Source organism: Eulemur rufifrons, chromosome 3 (genome assembly GCF_041146395.1).
Source record: "Eulemur rufifrons isolate Redbay chromosome 3, OSU_ERuf_1, whole genome shotgun sequence".
Taxonomy (NCBI): domain Eukaryota; kingdom Metazoa; phylum Chordata; class Mammalia; order Primates; family Lemuridae; genus Eulemur; species Eulemur rufifrons.
The window spans coordinates 1,270,985-1,285,278 of NC_090985.1; the positions used below are offsets into that span (position 1 = coordinate 1,270,985).

At 37.3% G+C, this 14,294-nt stretch overlaps 1 protein-coding gene across 6 annotated transcripts in view; it reads left to right on the top strand.

Moving 5' to 3' along the window:
- ZFAND6 (zinc finger AN1-type containing 6) overlaps positions 1-14,294 on the top strand; it is a 68,419-nt gene that overhangs the window by 25,048 nt on the left and 29,077 nt on the right. For 2 of the 6 annotated variants that reach the window (XM_069466537.1, XM_069466532.1), the window contains exon 2: positions 10,420-10,580. The exons of 3 other annotated variants lie outside the window; for them this stretch is intronic. The gene's annotated coding sequence lies outside the window, so the exon portion shown is untranslated. Of the gene's footprint in view, positions 1-10,416; positions 10,581-14,294 lie in introns of those variants that run through there. One more of the 6 variants, XM_069466533.1, reaches the window with a different exon arrangement.

Consider the following 14,294-nt stretch of genomic DNA (forward strand, 5'->3'; position numbering starts at 1 on the left):
ATGGTTTTTCTTTTTCTTTTTTTCCCAATTGCCACAGCTTTCCTGCTGTACGTCAGCTGTGGTACTGAAGCTGGAATGAGGCCAGTGAGGACTGGCTTTGCCATTTAGAGGATACGGCAGCCATTTCCCATAAATCGCATGAGCTGAACGGGTGTCTTCAAGATTTTGAGAAGTGTATATTGCAAACATGTTTTAAACGTGATATGCTGAAAATTGTAAGCCCCTGAACGCTGAGAATTTTGAAGTCTGTTAGGTGCCTCATACAGTGCCTGCTGCAGAGTAGGCTTTCAGAAGGAGCGGTCCCCATCCTTCCGTGTACGCCTCCCAAATAAACACCCATCTCTTTTCGCCCAGCTGGGTGATTTCTTGGTCTTCTTATTTGTAGATTTCCTCCTCGTAAGTAGTGAAATGCAGTTTGTTAGAAGTCTGTTTGTACTATTTTGCACTGTTTTGTCTGAGAAACTTTTTTTTTTGTTTACTGTTTGAGCCCTTTCGAGTGGATGGAGGGCCGGTGAGTAGAGAGGAGATCTAAATTTTCTTTATACAAACTTTAGTTTTCCTGATAACTTCCTGGTTTCTGTAGGGGAAACGGCACAGGCCATATTGGTACGTTTCTCTTCATCCAGTTACTTAGATTTGGCTTTTCTCCTTTTTTACTAAGCCATTTGTCATCCATTTACTCTCTTACCATGGTCACAAATATATGATCGTTCAGGGTTACATTGTCTCATGTTTCATTGAAGGTAGAGTTTATGTTCTTATTTCTTGTTCTCCTTGTTACTGCAGTTTTTGAGAGAAGTTTTTAAATCTGTTATCTTGAAGTTGGAAGTTCCTGTGCTCTTTTTCTTTTATATCACAGTGTTTCTCCAACAATTTAGAATGAAGCATATAAAATGGCCCACTGTTACCCCAGCAGGAGAGTATTGTATTAGTTAGTTCAAGGTGTACCATCTTGATTTAAGTTCTTTGTATGCACTTTAATTTCCATCTCCCCAGAATTTTGCTTGCAATTTTTTGCCCCAAAATCTAAGTAGCAAATCTCTGTATTAATGCTACCCCCCCACCCCCCGTTTTTTTTTTTTTTTTTTTTTAGTTATGCTTACTAAATGGTGAAAAGGTGAAACCACTTGGTCCCTACCTTGGTCCCTATAGTTCGTACTGACCAGGATTTCTTATGTCTGGCCAAAAAAAAGCATTTGCTAAAATTTCAAATCGTGATTCTCCAAAGTTCAGCCTAATTTCAGTTCACCTAATTATTCTGAAGTTATCACCTTTATAGTAGTTTTGAAACCATTTTCTTTTCAGCTAGAAATATATAGTTGTGTTCTGTGCTGAAAATAATATTTCCCATTACGTACCTAAAGTAGTGGTTCCCAAACTTGAATTTAAGAATCTCTTGGGAGCTTGTTGGGAAGTGCTAATCCTTGGGCCCATTTTCCAGAAATTGATTTATTAAGTGTGGAATGGGCCTAGGAATTTGTAATTTTCTGATGCTGTTAATGGTTATGTAGAGAAATCTATGTTTAGTGATCATTTCAGGAAAACTCCCAACTTTTAAAACTTGTTTATCTCTTGATATTTTGAATCATACTCTCCTTGGTCTTTTGTTCTAGATAACTTAAAGCTAGGTCTTCAGTACTTTAGCTTCCTAGCAATGTGTTGAGGCCAATGTTGGAGAAAGTTGGACTTCATCCAGCAGAGTTAAAGCCAATAAATAAGTTGCTATTACAGGGACCATTGTTGATGAAGTGGAAAATTGGATGCTAAATGGCTTCAAGAATATGGTACCTAACAATTTATTTTGTGGCTTTTATAACTACACATAGAAGAGAAAAATCTTGATCTTGGAATGACTGATTTAAACTTGTCAAATAATTTATAGGTGAGGTATCACTAACATAGAAATTATGTTATCAAGGTGATCTGTATGCAATGTTGAAACCAGATCGATTCAGATTCAGTTGGGATTGACTTCTAAGTGGTTTTAGAGCTAATAGGCTTCCACTTTTTTTAATTAAGGGAGACTGAAAATTAGTCAGATTCCTTGTGCTTTTTCAGAATTTGGAAGTAGTGAAAATTTACATGTAGGATGTTTTAATGATATGAAAAAGGAGACTACTAGATTGCACTTGTGAACAGTTTTGTCCATCAGTTTGTCTTAAATGACCTATGGGTGCCATTAAATTCTTAAAGAGAATATAGTACAAATTAGAAAGTCTTAACAAAGAAGGACGTGTCATCTGGAATACTATTTTTAGATTATCGTAGATTAATCTACTGCTGACTATTTAATGGCCTGGAAAGAGGAAAGGAGCTAATTTAGACCAGATTAGGATGTCCTACACTGTTAAAGCACTCTTTGATTGCTCCTAAAAATTAAAGATGGAAAAGACTTTTGGTAATTTGATTTTTGCATGGGTAATTGGATTTCCTATAGTTGATACATAGGAGTTCAGGGTTTCTTTTTGTGATGTGGATAAATGCAAGTCAAGTGTTCATCTATTACATAAACACTCGAATGCCTAGAACACCTGTTCTAGGCAGGTGTGCCAGATACTGGAAATACAATGGTGTGCAAGACAGATGGCTCCTAAGATTATTATCAAAATACTTTTTAATTATTTTCAGTTCTCTAACGAAGTCTCTTGGTCTCAGATAACCCAATTTACTATAACTTAATCTTTAGGTTTTATATTTAAATATTGGCTACTAAACTTTTCAAAAGGACTTTATTTTAAAGTTAGGAACTTGAATTGGAAAACATTTAGAAGTGATTCCTTATTGAAGGACTAAGCTATGAGAGGTGTCTTTTGTTGAATGCAATAAATTACTTAATGGCAGTTATACCCTAAAATCTAGGACTTGCAAATGTTTAGTAGAATTATAAGCTTTACACTCCCTACTTTAAAAATTGATTATGAACATGTTTAATGTCTAATTCATGCTTTATGCTTATTATAAAATAATAACATATGTGTTTAAAAGCAATCCAAGTTGATTTTGTTCAAGGTAGCAAGTCAGAAATTTCAAGATATTGAAATGATGTAAGAAGTGGATATAGAGGTAAAGTTAAAGGGAAAAGTTTGTTTCTCTGCTTATAGCTAAATGAGTGTAATTATTTAGAAACTTATTTTTAGATATAAAAAATAAAAAATTACTTAGTAAAAAACGAATACTTGCAGAAACTTGTGCTCATCAGTTATGTGGCTCCTCTTGGTGTAATTGAAACTTTTAATACTTATCCTTTACTATAGATTTAACTAAATAACAGTTTAAATCAAAATGACTATTTCTACTCTTTTGTCCTGTTTTGTCTTTTAAAATCAGCCTTCTTGAGGTAAATTTACATAAAATAAAATTCACTGATTTTAAGTGTGCAGTTTTATTTGCGACATACGTAGCTGTGTAACTGATCCCACCACAGTCACGCTAGTAGCACATTTCCGTCACCCGAGAAACTTTCCTTGTGTCTCTTTGGAGTCAATCCTGTGGTCCCTGGATCTGCTGTCTGTTATAAGTTGGATTTTTGTAACATTTCATATAAGTGGAATCATATATTATGTAGTCTTTTGTATCTTTTTTCTTGTAAGTAGCATAATAATTTGGAGAGACAGACACATTGGGTTTCTCAGGAGTTATTCCTTTGTATTGCTGAGTAGCATTCTGTTGTGGACTTACCACGGTTCCTGTGTCCATTCACCATCTGGTGGATATTTCAGTTGTTTCCAGTTCTTGGCTGTTAAAAGTAAGATCACTGTGAACATTTCAGTGCAAGTCTTTGTGTGGACATGTATGTAAAGACAAAGGAGTGAGAACTTTGCTCTATTTTAAATGTAATATTTCATTTCTTAGTTTTGGTAGGGAAGATAGAAAAGTATATTAAACCAAAAGATTAATATTTATCTCAGGGAAACAGTTGAATTGCCAGCTATCACTTCCTTTTATTCTTTATCCCCTGCCCTCAAAGCTACTACTTTTTCCTTTAAACCACTCCGAGAATGGTATTCCATATTTTAAACTCTTATTCATAAGAATATGCTGGATTTTGAATGGGTTAGTTAACCTTGGCCATGTTGCAACACTTCCTGTCCCCTGTTCCCTAATGTTTCTATCTTATACTCAGTTTTACTGTTAGGAGCCTTTTGTATTTCTTTCTATACCACCTCCTTTCTCTTCAGGTTTGGGAATTAGTGCAATTTGAATGAAAGGAAATAAAGGAGAAGCTACAGACCAAGGTTTATGATTTGTAATGTCATATATTAGGGGTTTGTTAGAAATTCCACTGCATGACCATGTGCTGTGACTAATGACTTAATTAAAGCCTGTGAAGTGAGCCACATTTGCTGACTTATAGGTATCTGTTATAATCTCCCTGGCAGTGTAGATGTAAGAGTTAATTTAGAAGACAAGGGATACCTGAAAACTTGGTCCTTGCCCTTGCAAGTACATAGTGTCTGTATGCATACGTGTATCCATACACACATCCTGTATTTCTTAGTTAGGGATTTCAGGTTTAAGTTGACTTAAATTTTAGGTTTGAGTTTGTTAAAGTTTCATATACAGTGTGGGTTATTATGATCCTTTTATTATAGCATCATTTACATGCAGCATTCAGAGAATTAGAGTTTAAATTGAGATGGGGGAAACAGGGAGAGCTAATAGAGGTATCTTGCAGGGGTAGAGGATTTAACAACCCACTGCCTGAGAAAATGGGAGAGAAAGAAGACAGGCATTGGGATTGAGATAAAATAGTTTTGCTTATTTTGCAGTTGGGCATTCTATACTACAAGAACCTATTAAAATGCCTTCTTTAAACAAGGTGGTATTTGGAGCTCTGGCAGTTACAAAGATTAATCTGATAGAGCCTTCCTGAATGAGGAGCACAGCTCAGCAGCAGAGCTCAGTACCAGTAAATATTGTGCTGTAGGTTGCTGACACCTGATGCGGAATACATCTAGACGAGGATGAGAAGCTAAAGTTCTTCCCATTCTTCCCAGGTCAGATTTTCTCCGTCATTACCTCTCCAATTCCTGCTTCCTTCTCTGGTAAACAGGAAGCTAAATGATGTGTCAGTCGGTCCACTCCTTTCCAGTGTGAATTATTTGTGAGAATTTCTTAGTAGAGAGACTAAGGGACCTCTTGGTTTTGGGGCTTCTTGATAAGTAAAAACACGTGGAATGTGGCATAAGATGCAGCCAAAGCTATGCTTTTACAGCTCTTGCAGTCTTACAAAGATAGACTCTTAGAGTAGGAGCGGTAGAAGACAATGGAAGATCAGCTAAAATGTGGAGGAAAAATCTGTTTAACCATTGGAGAAGAGGGAAAACTTGAAATAGTATGACGGGCCGGGTGCAGTGGCTCACACCTGTAACCCTAGCACTTTGGGAGGTCTAGGCAGGAGGATTGCTTGAGGCCAGTTCGAGACCAGCCTGAGCCAAGAGCAAGACCCCATCTCTGTGAAAAACAGAAAAAATTAGCTGGGCATGGTGGTGCATGCCTGTTGTCCCAGCTACTCAGGAGGCTGAGGCAGGAGGATCGCTTGAGCCCAGGAGTTTGAGGTTGCTGTGAGCTATGATGACACCACTTGCACTTAGTGGGTGAAAGAGTGAGACCCTGTCAGGAAGGAAGGAAGGGAGGGAGGGAGGGAGGGAGGAAGGGAGGAAGGGTGTGGTGACTATGGTAATGTGTAGCCCTCAGGATTTTCTCTTTTCTGACATGTTTTCTTTCATATTTCTTCATATTCTCCTTTTCTTTTTTCTTCCCTTTTCTTTCCTTTTGCTCTTTATTTTTTTTATGCCATTGAAATATTTGTGTACTATTCATTTGTGTGTTAGTCTCTCAGTGATTAACATTCTTTTATTTGGTCTTTTTTTTCTTGCTCTGTAGTGAATGCGTAGTGTACTTGGTCACCTTTTTATTGGCATTAAAGTTATGTTTGTTTAAAGTAGGAAGTTTGTTTTAATGTTTCCCGTATATGTTATTGATCACACGTTAGTTCTTGCTTTGGTTCTGCTTTGCTACCTGGCGTAACCAGAAATTAACTTACTTTGGAGTTTTCAGGCAGGAGCCACACTTGCTGCTGCATTCCCAGGTGAAGAATAGCAGTGCTCTCTTGGAGAAGTTTCTCTCTCTCTCTCTCTCTCTCTTTTTTTAACTGCTTGTAATTTTGGGAAGGTTACAATAGAATAACAAGGTTAGGAGGAGACAGACATTCACCTACTTAGATCCATGAGTCACACCTTGTCATCAGTGGACTGGTACATGTTATTTGTCACTCATATTTTATGTTTTAAACCAGAGCACTCTTTATTATAACTCATTGAGTAGATCACCATAAATCAGGTCAGATTGCTGTTGGATTGGACTTTGAGTGTGTGGAGACGAGATAGGAAATCAGGTTATCTTAGGTATTTGGCATCCTTGTAACATCAGGTTCAAATATTTCTTTGTCATTTGTATTTTGAAATAATTTAAATTTATAGAAAGTTACAATAATACAAATAATTTCTACAGACATGTTGGCAACATTATTAACCCATTTTTAACATTTTGTCCCATTTGCTTAGTCATCCCATCATTTTTTTAAATGAACTGTTTAAGAATAAGTTCCATACATCACATCCCTTTACCATGTAATACTTCACTATATAGTAATAGTTTCTAAGAACAAGAATATTATATAACTACATTACAGTTATCAAATTAAGGAAATATATGGTTAATATACAGTCCACATTTAGATTTCACTAGTTTTTCCAATAATATTCTTTAATAATTTTTTTCCTGCCCAAGATCCAGCCTAGAATCATTCCCTGCATTTAATTGTCATATCCTTTTATTCTCCTTTAATCAGAACATTTTCTCAGCTTTTTGTGTATGTGTGTGTTTAATGCCATTGATTATTTTTGAAGAGAGTGATAGACCATTTATCTGTAAAGTCTCTCTCAATTTGGCTTTGTCTGATGCATCCTCTGAATTAAATTTAGGATCTGTAGTATGGGCAGAAACGTTACAGTTGTGATCTGTGCTTCTCAGGCCATCACATCAGGAGACACATGTCCACTTGTTCCCTAATCAGTGATGCTAACTTTGACCTTTTGGTTAATATGATATTGGCCAGATTTCTCTACTTGTTATTATTTTTCCTCTTTTAGTAAGCAATCTGGAGGGAGACACTTTGAGACTCAATATATACCAGTCCTCTTCAAACTTAAATTGACAAAGAATTTTAACATTCATTCTCTGATAGTTTTGCCTGAATCAGTTATTACTAACATGGTGATAATTCAGGTTTTTAATTGGATTTAGACATTTAATTGCACAAGCTCAGTACTGTGGAAGGGCACCTGGCACGGCTGTTGGATTCCTTAGCTTTAGAAAGTGTTTTGTATTGAATTGAAATTTGTCTCCTGAGACTTCTGTACTTTGTTTCAAGTTCTGTGCTTTGTACTACATGAGATGAGCCTGCTTCTCTCTTTCTCTAACAGCCCTTCAAAATGTGTGCCTTTTTGTCATTTCTCTAGGTTAGTTGCTCCAATTTCATATAGTCATTTCTTACAAGAGATGGCTTTCTTGAATTTATAATCACCCTGTTGTTTTCCTGATAATACTTATTCATCAGTGTCACACTTAACATAGGGTACCTAAATCTGGATACTGTTAATAATTCCAGATATAGTTTGATCTAGCAGTACAATGGATCACCGTTTGCCTGTAATCTAGCTTGATGCTTGAGAGCACCAGACTTCAGAGACAGACAGATCTGGCTTCAAGTCCAAGCTCTGCTACTTACTAACTCTGTGATCTTGAACAGGTTCCTAATATCTCCAAACCTCGGTTTTATAATGTGTAGAGTCGGTATTAGTAATAATAGAACCTGCCTTTTAGGGTAGAGTGAGGATTCAGTGTGCATGTAGAACTCTCAGATGGTGTCTCTTGTGTCATAAATACTCATTAAATGTTAGTTATTATTATGCAGGCAGCATGCTTATGTTTATAGCCCAGGATTGGTACATTTTGTGTTTAGCTGTTGTATTGTGGTAAAAATCCGAAAATGTTAATAAGTTCTTCTAAAGCAAAGTTAGACTCTTGGAAAAATATTGTAACTGTGTGAAGGATATTTTATCAAGTTACAACTCTTAAGAGATTTTGAATTATTTTTTAAATCTTTTTTTCCTTCTGTTGCCTGGGCTAGCATGCAGTGGCATCATCATAGCTCACTGCAACCTCAAACTCCTGGACTCAAGCGATCCTCCTGTCTTAGCCTCTCAAGTAGCTGGGATTACAGGCATGTGCCACCATGCCCGGCTGATTTTTCTGTTTTGTAGAGACAGGGTCTCGCTATTGCCCTTGCTGGTCTTAACACCTGGCCTCAAGTGATCTTCACGTCTCAACCTTCCCAAGTGCTAGAATTATAGGTGTGAGCCACTGCACCCAGCCTTAAATCTTTTATTGTATATGTACAGTATAAGTAGATTATAAAGAAACATTTGAGTTGTTTTGTTTTGTTCATTCTTAGGGACAGGGTTTCACTCTGCTGTGCAGGCTGGAGTACAGTGGTGCAGTCCTAGCTCACTGGAGCTTTGAACGCCTGGTCTCAAGTGAGCTTCAGTCTCTGGAGTAGCTGGAGTGCACGCCCCCACTCCTAGCTAATTTTTAAAAATTTTTTGTAGAGATGGAGTCTCACTGTACTGCCAAGGCTGGTCTTGAACTCTTGGCCTCAAGTGATCCTCCTGCCTCAGCCTCCTGAGTGCTGGGATTACAGGTGTGAGTCACTACACCTGGTCCATCTGAGTTATTTTGAATAAACCCTAAAACATTAAGTCAGCCAGGTGTGGTCTCTACAAAAAATTTAAAAAAATAACTGGGCAAGGTGGCACACACCTGTAGTCCCAGCTACTCAGGAGACTACAGAATTGCTTGAGCCCAGGAGATTGAGGGTACAGGGAGCTATGATTGTACCATTGTACTCTAGCCTGGGCAACAGAGAGAGAGCCTGTCTCTACAAAAAAAAAAAAAAAAAAAAAAAAATTGTCTCTTACAGCATAGCAAATGTGCAATATTTCAGCTTTAAATAATACTTTTAAAATTAGCCCATGAAATTGGAATGTTTGGATGCTATTTCTCATGGTGTTTTAAAATCATGTTGCTAATATAAATAGTGCATTTATTATGTTCATGAAATTTTAAGGCTTTTTCTAAAATTTACTATAGAAATTGAGGCCAATATATGTATTAGGCCAGTGTACATATATATAGGGGAAAAGTAGTTATCTTAGTACTATAGAACATTTTGACTGAAATGAAGTGTACATATTTTGTTTGAAATTTACTTATAATTATAGGGGAAAATGCACGTGAAAAAGAAAACCATTGAAACACCTAAGCCTAAAATCTGCCTCTGTGTGTGGCTTCCTGATACTATTCTGCATTAAAGTGTATACATAATAATGGTGTTAGATTATTATTTAAAACTTAGATTGGATAAGGATATGAACAATAAGTCTATTAAGTAAGAGTAATGTGTGTCAAATTTTTGAATGGTACTTCATTTTTATCTAAAAATATAACTTTTTAAAAATTTAACCTTTTAAATTAAAATCCTGGTCTCAAGTGACCCTCCAGCCTCTGGAGTAGCTGGAGTGCGCGCCGCAACTCCTGGGTAATTTTTAAAAAATTTTATGGTTTATTTCTGCAGTGCAGGTTATCATTGTGACTGCCTGTGAATATACATATTTGTTAATGGGATGGAGAAATAGGGATTTTTATCTTGTTTTTGTAGTTCCTAATTTACAAACCTTCTGGTTTTTTGTTTTGAAAGTTCGAGTAGGATAAAATATTTTCTGTGGGAATGCAGTTTTATTTTGTAGACAAGCCTTCTAACACTTGATTAACCTGTAGTGATAATGCTGCTATAGACGTTTGAGTGTGTCAGGAAATGGGCTTTAAACCATGGAAAATGTCAGAAACGTGGCTGCTCCTGCTGTTGCGACAGGACTGAGAGCCCCACTCTCCTTCAGGAGCTGTAGCTCAGGTACGCTCGGGACACTGACGGCTCCACTGACGGTACAAGTGCCCTTTCCTTGGTGGTGGTTTGTTCTAAATAAATTAGCCAGACTTTAGAACAACAGAAAAATACTTGCTTTTGCTTACGTTGGGGACAGATGATTATAAAAAGTAAGCCTTACCTAGCCTGTGGCCAGATGTTGAAAGTCTATAGGTTGAAGTTACGTACATGTTGTTACATGTTACATTAGTGTCAAATACCAAATGGATGTTTTTATTTCTTAACTTTACCTCAACAACCCTTTGTATGTAGCTATAATAGTGAAAGCGCTCCTTAAAATTTTAGATGATTAAAATATGGTACATAATAAATTTTAATTGTCTCAACTCTGTTTCATGTTAAATGTGTTACAGGAATGAATCTGAAGTCTGCTGCGGTAAAACACTGAAGGCTTTAAAATGTTTTCTTGCATAAAACTCAAACTTTAAGTAGCTGCTTATGAGGATAGGGAAGGCAGGAAGCTAATGTCTGTCTCAAGACACAGGACAGCTGTTTGCTCATCAACCTCAACTGTGTGAGTAGATTCAAGCCTGTCACCCTATGGAATTGGGCATAGTAACTTAATTTTTTTTTTTTTTTTTTTAAATTCTTGAAGATACAATTAAGTCAGCATGGTGAGACATTTTTTAGGGTCTGTTTTTTTCTGGTGGGTAGGATACTGAGGGTGGAGTGGGTGGTAGCTTTTTATTTATAAAATATTTTTGTGCAGTAACACTTACAACTAATGGCATTAATGACTATGCATCTTTTTTCAGAATTATTGTAAGCATTGAAATCTGCATTACTAAATTTATTATGAAGCAAAAGGTTATAATTTAGATTGCCGTTTATTTTGCAGTTGATTTCAGCCTTTTGAAATTAATATTTTGACCAAACAAGCATACAAAATATATTTGGGGAATATGATGTTTGATATTATTGTAGAAAAGTACTCCTAGAAATATTTTAAATTATAATTAATAATTTTTAAAGTTAATATTTTAAAAAATAGCTTTAATCAGAGAGCATATGCACTTCAGAGTAAAGAAATTCTTGTTTCCTAATGCAGTCAGAAGTCTTTTAAACTTGCCAATTTTATTTATTTTTTTCCTATCCGCTAGACCACAAAGACCAATTTTATTTTTTAAAGTGCTTTGATAATGTAAATCCCTATTTAAAAAATTCTTTTTCTCTTACTACAAATTACCACCTTAAGAATCCATTTTGGGGGGAGTGTCTTTTTTTCTGCTTCCTCCCTTTTTTCCTTCATGGATGTAGGAGTGAGACTCTTAATTGGATGTTTTTTTTCTCCTGCTTTAGAAGAATGCATGGTTTGTACAGATGGGGTAACTAAAATATAAAACGGAGGCCGGGCGCGGTGGCTCACGCCTGTAATCCTAGCACTCTGGGAGGCCGAGGTGGGCGGATCGTTTGAGCTCAGGAGTTCGAGACCAGCCTGAGCAAGAGCGAGACCCCACCTCTACTAAAAATAGAAAGAAATCATATGGACAGCTAAAAATATATATAGAAAAAATTAGCCGGGCATGGTGGCGCATGCCTGTAGTCCCAGCTACTCGGGAGGCTGAGACAGGAGGATCGCTTGAGCTCAGGAGTTTGAGGTTGCTGTGAGCTAGGCTGACGCCACGGCTCTCACTCTAGCCTGGGCAACAGAGTGAGACTCTGTCTCAAAAAAAAAATAAAAATAAAAAAATAAAATATAAAACGTTGTATTGAGCAAAATGATGAGCATGTAAAGATTTATAAGATTTTGTTAACTGTGTAGTGAGGCATGGAGTAGAAGGAGACTTGTTTGGAATGGTGTATTTGCACTAAGTTGAAATTACTTTCTCTTTCATACCACAAATGTGTTGGCTGGAGGAAAATCAAAGTAGCCTGTCTTTAGAATCAGTAAGTGAGAAGACATTTGAAACGTGAAGAGTACACATTGAATGTGGATATTTTTATGGAAGTAGTCAAAGGGTGTGTGGCAGAAATGAAGGAGCGAGAGATGCAGCTGCATTGAAAACTGGTGAAAAACTCAAAGGTTTCAGAGTGCCCCATTTTCTTCCTTTCCGTATTGGTCAGTGGACTTTTAGTACTGGGTGAGTCTCCAGAGGTTGCCTAGTTCCTAACCATTCCGTAGCTCTGGAGAGGAAATATTAAAATCTCCTTGTTTAATGATGACAAGCCTCACTTTAGTGAAATTTTAAGGTCTGTCACATGAGATTAACTCTCCAGTTACAGTCATTTGGCTGTAAAGCCAAGTTTAATTTGGTGCTGCTATTTTGTGTACAGTACTTCAACACTCTTCTCTCCTCTCTCTTTTTTAATTAGTGTCAGAAATAAAGAAAATTGAAGGTGAAAGAAGTCTTTGGAACATACTAATGAAGCTTTGGTTTTTAAAATGAGTTCAGGCAGAAAGGACACACAGTGGGAAAGGGAGAAGCTTTTATAACTATAGAGGATTTTAGGGAAAATTGTGTGATAGTAAATTGGTCCCAAATTTCCTTTTATCTCTCTGAGATGATTCTGTGTGTTCTATATTACTCTTCTATCAAGAGGGTAGAGGAAAGTGCTAAGAAGCTAATTAACTTCACTGGGATATCAAGTACACGTAGGAGTGTGTGAACACCGTACATCAAGCTCTTCTACTCTTTCCCCTCTCTCTCTTCCTACCCTTTCCCTTACCAGAGTAGCATGGGCTTCTCGTTGTTCCTGTACCCACTCCTGTGACAGAGTTTTACCTAGATTTGTGAAAGTAGTTTAGCTTCTTTTATGTTGCATTGTGCAGATGAGTAAGATGACGTTTCTGGGCTTTGTAAGGCCATGTCACATGTTTCAGTCCATGGTCTGTAGAGTCAGGCTGCTAGGAAGAATAGAGTTAAATGAATGGCTTCTAATTAGCAAAGAGGCCCTAATGGGCATGGATTTTATTTATTGACGGTATTTCTGAATTCTTATTTTTTCTACCATTTTACCTTGGATTGACTATTTCTGCTTGCTTTTGATATTATTGTACAGCATGGATTTCTAAAGTCACCTTGAATTCTGTTCAGAACAATGTAAGGTATATGAAAATGGTAGTAAAGTATTTAATGAATAGCGTTTGTTTACTGTTTCATTCTAGAATAATGGGATTTCCCATTGCCTGTGGGTTTAAATTCAGACTTCTTAGCATTGATAGCTTCCCTGATGTGTCCTCACTCTGTTTTTAAGATCGTTTCCCACCATCCTATATTCCAGGCACGCAGAACTCTCTGCCCTGATAAACCACGTACTTTTATCCTCTCCCACAATTATAAATACTGAGCATAAGCACTTAGTAAATTTCTGTTGGCACGCATCCAGAATAATTGATACATCATTTCATAAACTTTTGAGAGGAGGATTTTAGAAACAATTCCCTCACACTTTTAATCAAAAAAGTGGGATCCCGTCAGGTGGGAGTGTGGCGTACTCGGAGGGCTCCGAACAAGCGGTTATTTTCTGTGTGGCAAGGAGGCCTTTTATGAACCTTGAGAAGAAAAGTAAATGAATGTCCATGAATGTGGAAGCCAATGGGAAAATTCAAATGGATTTCCCCTCTTTTTGCAAAAAAAGGATATTGGGTGGCCTTGTGCTGGTAAAAACCGTGCTGGTTCTTTAAGGTATGCAATATGGAACCTAGGTCAGTTTGAGAATATGAAATTGACTGCAATTTAATTTTACTCATAAAATTACTATTTGGTATGCTAAATTGGGCAAGTTGCTAAATGAACCTATTTCTTTTTTTTTTTTTTTTTTTTGAGACAGAGTCTCACTCTGTTGCCCGGGCTAGAGTGAGTGACATGGCGTCAGCCTAGCTCACAGCAACCTCAAACTCCTGGGCTCAAGCGATCCTCCTGCCTCAGCCTCCCGAGTAGCTGGGACTACAGGCATGCGCCACTATGCCCGGCTAATTTTTCTATATATATATTTTTAGTTGTCCATATAATTTCTTTCTATTTTTAGTAGAGACGGGGCCTCGCTCTTGCTCAGGCTGGTCTCGAACTCCTGACCTTGAGCGATCCACCCGCCTCGGCCTCCCAGAGTGCTAGGATTACAGGCGTGAGCCACCGCGCCCGGCCAAATGAACCTATTTCTGAGTGGACTGAATTGAAAAAGATGCCCAAAGGCTTGGAACATGAGGCCAGGTGTTTGTTTAGTGCACAAACGGTACAGCCGTATGTAGTGGACCCTGCTGCCAGACCTGGGTCTCTTCTTGAACAGC